Source organism: Spinacia oleracea, chromosome 4 (assembly GCF_020520425.1).
Source record: "Spinacia oleracea cultivar Varoflay chromosome 4, BTI_SOV_V1, whole genome shotgun sequence".
In the NCBI taxonomy this organism is placed as follows: domain Eukaryota; kingdom Viridiplantae; phylum Streptophyta; class Magnoliopsida; order Caryophyllales; family Amaranthaceae; genus Spinacia; species Spinacia oleracea.
The window spans coordinates 123,150,248-123,157,658 of NC_079490.1; the positions used below are offsets into that span (position 1 = coordinate 123,150,248).

Sequence of the window (7,411 nt, forward strand, 5' to 3'; positions counted from 1 at the left end):
ACGACCTCGTTAATGTCAAACATCATGGACTGTAGGGATCATCGGAGACGACCAAGTCATCCGAGCTATGTTGATGAGCCACACGCTTTCCCAAGCACCACATGTCGCAGCGAACCCCAAGGACCAGCACCCTCGCTCATGCAGGAAGCGAGCCTGAACAACCTCTATAGGCATCGGAACCCCATCAAAAGGGAGGAATACAACCTACAAAAATAATCAAGCACAATGAAAGTACAGTTCAAAAGCAGCATGAAGTTCAGGACTTCTTTGAACACAAGCCAACCTCTTCAATCGGTGTAGTCCTCAACCCTATGCGGGTAAGGTGCATGGTAATGTCCAAGCGCTCCGCCCTAGCCCACGAAGCAGCAAACGGGTAAGGCACATGATGTGGGCGAGCAGGGGCCCAACTAGGGAAATTCTCCTACGCCCATATCGATCAAACAACAGGGAACAAGTGAACCCCGTCAAGCAATACAAGTAAAAGTACAAAATTCAAAAGAAGTCACAATACCTCCAGCACCCTCCATAGAGCATCCATCAAAACCCAATCCCCAAAGGAAGTCCGTGAAGTAGCCTTTATCTCCAATAATAGATGGTTGTAGGCCAAGCTACCCCAGCTATACTCCAGGATAACCTTCATCTCCAAAAGCCCGCAAGTAGCGTGTTGGACACGGCTACTCCTGTTCGGAACAATCATCCAACAGATCAACACAAGCAGAAAAAGCCACACCTTCTGCTCCTTTGTAGCTCCCTCCATGGTCACGCAACCGCAGTATGCACATCTGTTGGGATTGACAATTAATCAAATTATCAATGCAGAAACATTGTCGAAACTAGAGTCCATGTAAAAGTATAGATTAAGAAATACATACAATCGATGTGGGTATTCCTACTTACCTCAAGAACACGAATAGGAACAGCATGCATAGTTCCTCTACAATAGTCCACCGATATGTTCATATCCGCCTTGATTTCATTAGCTTAGAACTTCCACAAGGTTTTTAGCTTTTTGGCAAAATCTCTGTTTGGAGGCAAACGGAAGATTAGGGTTCTTAGTTTCCTCTAGGGTTAGATTGAGTGTAGTATGGAAAACTTAATTAGGTTCTTAGAATGACCTATGGAATTTTATAGCCCAACCGAAAAAAGCACAAAGGATATGGCAAGAGACCCTTGCAAGCCACACTCATACGGCCGCACGCGGACCTGCATGGCATGGGCCTTGCAAGGTTCGCTGCTGTTGCTACTACTGTTGCGTAGTGCTGGCGCACGCCCATGGAAATGGTCCGTTGATGCCTTTGCATAGTGTCGTAGCGTTTCTCGTTCCCTTTTCGTGTAGTGTCTAATGCCTTACGACTATTATATATCGTATAGTACTTGACGATCCAATGTCGTACGATACGATTACTCCTTCCGCCCAGCTTACAAATATATGCAATACGATATATGATTCCAATACAACGTCCTATCGTATATTTACGTTTTCCGAACTAAATTCCCGAATAGTTATTAAATAAATTATCTATTCATTTAATCTGGAGATCTATTTTATGTCATTAGTGTGACCTTCACTAGTAGGAAAAACCCCTATTGCAGCTCCCTTGTTGTAGTGTACATGTATAAATTAGCTTCAACAAGTAGTCAGCCAATGCGAGTCAAACCATGTAAAGGGTTGATACAGCGTACAATTGTAGTATTCACTGTAATAATTGTTTTTGTAGGGGGCATTTTTGTGTTCGCTGTAATAGCCTGGATCCTGTTACAACGTACATCTCTTTGTTCCCTGCAACAGGTCAGTCTCAAAAATTTGTTCGCTTCAAAGAATTAAGACTGGCTCGCATTGCAGGGACTTTGAATTTTATTTCAGTTTCAAAATTTTCATTCCTCTCTTCTTTCCTCGGCTCTACCAGAAACACCGCACTCGTTGTCCCCTTGTTCTTCTTCGATCTTCCTCTCTGCTTTTTTCACCTTCCCCCCTTCTTCTTCCCTCTGCGTATTTTCTCTCTCCTCTGCTTCTCAGTCACTCACCTCTACTCCTCTCATCTGGTCCGGCAGAAAAATATTTTACAAGCAGACATAGCTTCCCGTAATTCAACCACGCAGACTTAGATTGCAGGGATTTTACAAGAAAACCTAGCACGACGGCACCATTCCCTTCTCTTGCCGGGATTTTAATTTGGAATTATGTTTAGGAAATAAGGGTTTGTGAATTAGAATTTGGAGATTTGGGAGTTAGGGCTTTTCGTATCGGCGGCAAAGCACCACTCGCGCGGAACCACTCCATAACAGCGGCGTGCCCCTAGTGTTGGTCGACGGAGCAAGCTAGGTCTGGTTTTTATTTTTGTATTTTCAATTAAAATTACTAATTAAATTGCATTTGAATTATTTTGTGCAATTATGTTTTATACCTTTGAAGCTTGGATTCTTTAGGTGAAGTTAGGTCTATAATCTATTAGGAGATCAATAGAATGATCTCATTCTTTGATTAATCCTTCATTGACTGAAAGCTTAATACAATCCTATTTGTTTAGAAGACATTATGTTTACATTTATCAACTCCATCAAGCCACTAGAATTAATGACTGAAAGTTAGTATTTTTGTTTTTATGATTGTTTGGTATGCTTTGAAATGTGTTTATTATTTTTGTAGGGTCCAACTTGATTAGAGCTTAGCTATTAGCCTATTACCTAACCGAGTGGATAATTAGTACTATTGGCTAGAATGTGCTATAAGGGTTTAATGTATTACTTTTAGATGCCTCATCTGGAGGATCATATATAACTCTTGAGGTTGATATTGGATATAGTAATTTTTGTTATAACAAGTACCTGTGTTTGGATTAATGGTGGGTTGATCATCCTGTGTTTTTTGTTATCTATTTCATCCTCTTTAGGATAGAGTTCTGTCTCGAATTTCTTATGTCACTCTTGCTTTCAAAAAAGGAGAAGGCTTTGTCTCAGCACTGGTCATTTGAATGACATTTATTTTGGGATAGTGACATAGTGTTTCAGCATTGTGTTGAGAAGTTATTAATGGATTTCCTAAGGTAAATGTCACCTGGTGGGAAATGAGGAAAGTAGATTCTGCTCTAAAGCAGACATGAAATGGATGCAAGTAGCATCTACCTGGCTGAGAGCTTATAACTCGAATGTGCAACAGTTTTTATAGCACTCTTCACGGACCATTTTTTGTTTTGTCCTTAACGTCTGATTTTGCTGGTTTAGAAGAGCAGAATGTTTGCAATTTTTTTTTTTTAAAATTGACTGAGTTTTGATTATTTTTGTTTTATGATTGTTGTTGGCTTTGAAATGTGTTGATTTCTGTAGGGCTTGATTTTTTTATGGTTCAACCTAATTGAGTCAATAATTAGTATTCATTAGCTATTCATTATATGATCATCAGCGCGTTGCATTTGTTCCTTTGGTTTAGTAATCCAAAGAGTTACTAAATTACAGCTTGCCTGTCGTTTCCATTGGCGTGGGGCATAGCTCGTATGACAAAGCATCTGTAATTTAGTAACTCTTTGGATTTTTTACATTTGGAAAGTGTATTGAGTGCAAATCAGGATCAAGTAGCTGATAGACTAATAAGTATGTTCTGCATAGGAATTAGAAGCAAAGCAGAGAAATGAAAGTAAGTTGAGGGGTAAGAGTGTAAGACGCACAATCTATGTACAATTATCTGCCAAGCCACTGAATATCTGGTGGCTATTGTATTTGGAATAATGTATTCCAGTTCATTACTATGTATCAACTATTGTGACTACATAGTTTTGCTGCAGCAGCTCACATATAATTCTCCAAGTGACTATAGTTCCTGGCCTTTATATACTTAATGTCAATTATGTCTTTTTATACTGAATAACACATAATACACAAACAAAATGAGAATACAAAAAAATGAAAATTTAATTGAATCTATGGGTGGGAGTTGTGTATCTTTTATTCTTTATGTCTGGAAATGTTGCTGACATGTAATCCAGCAAAAGAAATAGTTGACAAAAGAAATACTGCCATAAAACTCCCTCACTGTATGATAGTGCTGGGCTTGGGTGCATGCTCTTCTATGTGTGTATTTCTGTATGTCATGTTCCCAGTTAAAATCTTATAAAAGTCTATTTTAAATTCATGTTTACTTGTCTATTTTTCAGAATTACTTTAAGGAGAAAAAAGCTACAAACTCTCTAATCTCTATACGAGAGTGAGAATCAAAAGACAGAGGACGAGTTGTTCCTCGAGGCCACAGGTAGATGGACTGACAAGGGAAGAGTATTTGGTATGGGAGCATCAACAGACTCATACTATGAGAGACCAGGAGTTTAAGAGAGGAACGCAAAAATAGTATAGAGGGTTCTTCAATACATTGATGAGAAAGCTACGTGCAAGGGGCACTACTGGTATGCAATTTTCTGGTTTTTAGTCCTATCTTTTTAGGATGAGTCCGAAAATTCAGCTCGTATCTTTTAGTTTCCGTCTTTTATTAGGTATATGCCGCTACAGCCTCTAGTGTCGGTCTATGTAAGCACATTTAATTTAAGGCTCATTGGGTCGTTATAGGTCATATTTATGAATAACTTCCTTTGATTTATAGCTAACCTAAATAATGCTTTTATGGTCTCCATTTACGGTGCGACATTTAGCGAGCATCAAAGCGAACTAATTCTCAAACAAGTAATCATAACTACTTAGGTTTTGAGGAATAAGTTTCAATCAAGAATGATTTATGAGATGACTTTAATATCTTGAAATGTTCTCATGGTCACCCCGTAACACCCCAGTATTTTTCTAAAATAATGTTTTGTAAAGAAATTGGTTTATATTACTACTCAACTTTTATTTAACTTTATATCTATTCAAAGGGAAAGTTTATTCTTATATCCGATTATTTTACAGCTTGATTTTCTAATTACTTCCATTTAAATACTAATCAAAAGTCGTTACTATCATATTTATTCCCCAAATAAAAGAAACAACTTTATTCCTCTTAATTGTACTAATTAACCGTGCATAGTGGAGCTTTACTTCTTTGATTCTTATTCTTATTAGATTTATAACCTCCATTGACTCTCCATTTCATAACACCCAAAGTGAGCTTAGACTTTTCATTTCTTATTCCCCTTCCTGCTTTTCTCAACCGTGAGTCCTACCCCTTTCCCTTCTGTTTTTGTTTCTCCTTCACCAAAAAAAATATCAAACAACATAAAGTACTCTTACTCTTCTTGCGGGTCATAATAGTTTTGTAAGTGTTGCTTGTCCAAACGATCGATTTACAAGGTTGGTTTTACCCATTGGTTTGTCTATAAGGAGAAGAGCGTGACGGTTCCGAGGCGTGATTTCGGTATTCTAGCACTTCTCTCGTTGGTCGAGGTAACTAGTCGTACTCCTCGTTTACGTTAGATTAGGGAATTAAAATTAGTAATTTTAATTAGTCTAAGTTAGGGATATCAAGTGATTAGCATCCAAATACGTTTTGTAGATTATATTCTTAATATTTAAAGCATGCTCGGAAATTGTTTTGAGTTTCATACAATCATGACTTTATGTAGTAGGTGTCGTTAAGGTAAGGTTATATGTGTGTTGTTGTAGCGTTGTCAACGATTTTATACTCGGAGGAGTGTAGCTTGTGAGAGTTTCACTGTCTTTAGTACAATTTTGTCAAGCTTTACGCACCGTGTGTACTGTGAGTATCTTTCCTACTTACAGTAAGCCTTGTGCGCGTGCGCAGATGACGAGTAGTCGAGTTGGTTGCTTGGCCTTGTATTGCGTTGTGTGTGAATGAGGCTAATGCCATGCGATACTGTTGTTGGGTTCGATGGGCAAGAGTACATTTAAATTGTTAATGTATGCAAACAATAGTAGAAAAAATGTCATTTACAACCCACCATTCGCAACACGCGTGATAAGTGATAGTTGCGAAATGTCTCTAGTCAACGCGGGTCAAAAAATTAATGAGATTTTAGCAACTTTTATGGGTTCTAAACGCAGCGAATCAACGGCAAAAAATAAAATAAAAAATTCTCGCAGCGCAGGAAGAGTGGAAGTTGCGAATAATCCTTTTCTACCCTCGTCTATCGAACTCTCCGCCCTTCCCTCATTCCCCCCCTCAAACCCCCCCCCCTCTCTCTCTCTCTCTCTCTCTCTCTCTCTCTCTCTCTCATTCCATCAAATGCACACTTCGTTAAGGTTGGAATTCTTCGTTTTCACCGGCGTTCGTAGGAAAGTCTTCGTTACTATCAGGGTTGAGCAAAATTCGGTGCCGATTTACGCTCTTACCAAAAATTCCAGAAATTTGGTCATCGTTTAGTGTTTTCCCACTAGATTTTGGAGCATTAAGGTTGGATGTCCTCGTTATTATCAAGTATTTTATGGTTTATTTTATCATCAGATCTGTGATTTTTGCTACCAATTTTACTCTACCAGATTTTCTTGATTTTACACAAAAATCTCAAACGAAGGAGAACAAGAACTCGTCGCTCTTTACCAGGACGAGTTTCCAAATTCCGACGCTTTCGATGCCGCTGCTATTGATATGTGTGTTTTATATAGAGTTTTTACCCCCGTCCCTTAGTACTTTTCTGCATCAAATGGGCTCTTAGGAGTCGTTTTTAGTACTAATATGTGTTGTAATGTGCCTGGAGTTTCAGGATTTGTTCGATGAGAAATTAGCCTTTTTAGGCTCGTTTCGCAATGATATAGGCCACTACACGGACCCCGAGTAGGTTCGGGATGATTACGGTCGACCCTTGGGAGCCTAGGATGCCTATGTTCGAGCCTCGAGAGTTAGACTTGGTGCTTTGAGTGAAGGACGATGTATTCTGCGAATCGCCCTTTGAGTGGAGGGCGGAATGAGAAAACCGGGCGAAGAAAAAGACTTCTGAAAGTTTCAACACGCGCCGGATCGGGCGGAATTTCGCCCGATCGACCTGCTTGTCGAGCATAATGCCCGATCGGGCGGTCGTCTGCCCGATCGGGCGGCGCCAACCTCTATGCCTTTTTCGCGAGTTTTATTTCCGATTTTGAGTTGTATTTTGGGCAAACTATAAATACTAAGCCCTTTTATTTTTAGTGACATCTTATTCCTTAGTTTCAAACACTTAGTTTTATTCTCATAGCTTAGTTTATTCTCTCAATTTGTTGCAACACTTAGTTTTTAATTTCAATCAAAAATTCAAGCTTTCATTATTCATTGTTCTTCATTTAGGTATTAATTCTTACTTTGCTTTATTAGTTTGTTTTTAATCATGTTTTCAATAGTATTAATTGTTTTGTTTATTGTTAATATGAGTGAGTAGTCAATTTTCTAGGGTTTTGGGGATCCATGAATTAATATGAAGGGATGATTGAATGTTGTTGATTGTTGGTACAAGATTTTAGCCCGTGCGATGCACGGTTTCTATTAAATTGTTACGTTAAA

The 7,411-nt window shown here is 38.8% G+C and overlaps 1 long non-coding RNA gene across 6 annotated transcripts; it reads left to right on the forward strand.

Annotated features, from left to right (window-relative positions):
- The first annotated feature begins 1,749 nt into the window (after positions 1–1,749).
- Positions 1,750–7,183, forward strand: LOC110785985 (uncharacterized). 6 transcript variants are annotated; one of them, XR_008932971.1, is made up of 4 exons: positions 1,750–2,323; positions 4,149–5,364; positions 6,418–6,528; positions 6,636–7,183. It is a non-coding gene; the product is annotated as an uncharacterized lncRNA (long non-coding RNA). The 6 variants fall into 6 exon arrangements; XR_002532758.2 differs by having other exon boundaries at positions 6,642–7,183; XR_002532755.2 differs by having other exon boundaries at positions 6,418–7,183.
- Positions 7,184–7,411: the final 228 nt, after the last annotated feature.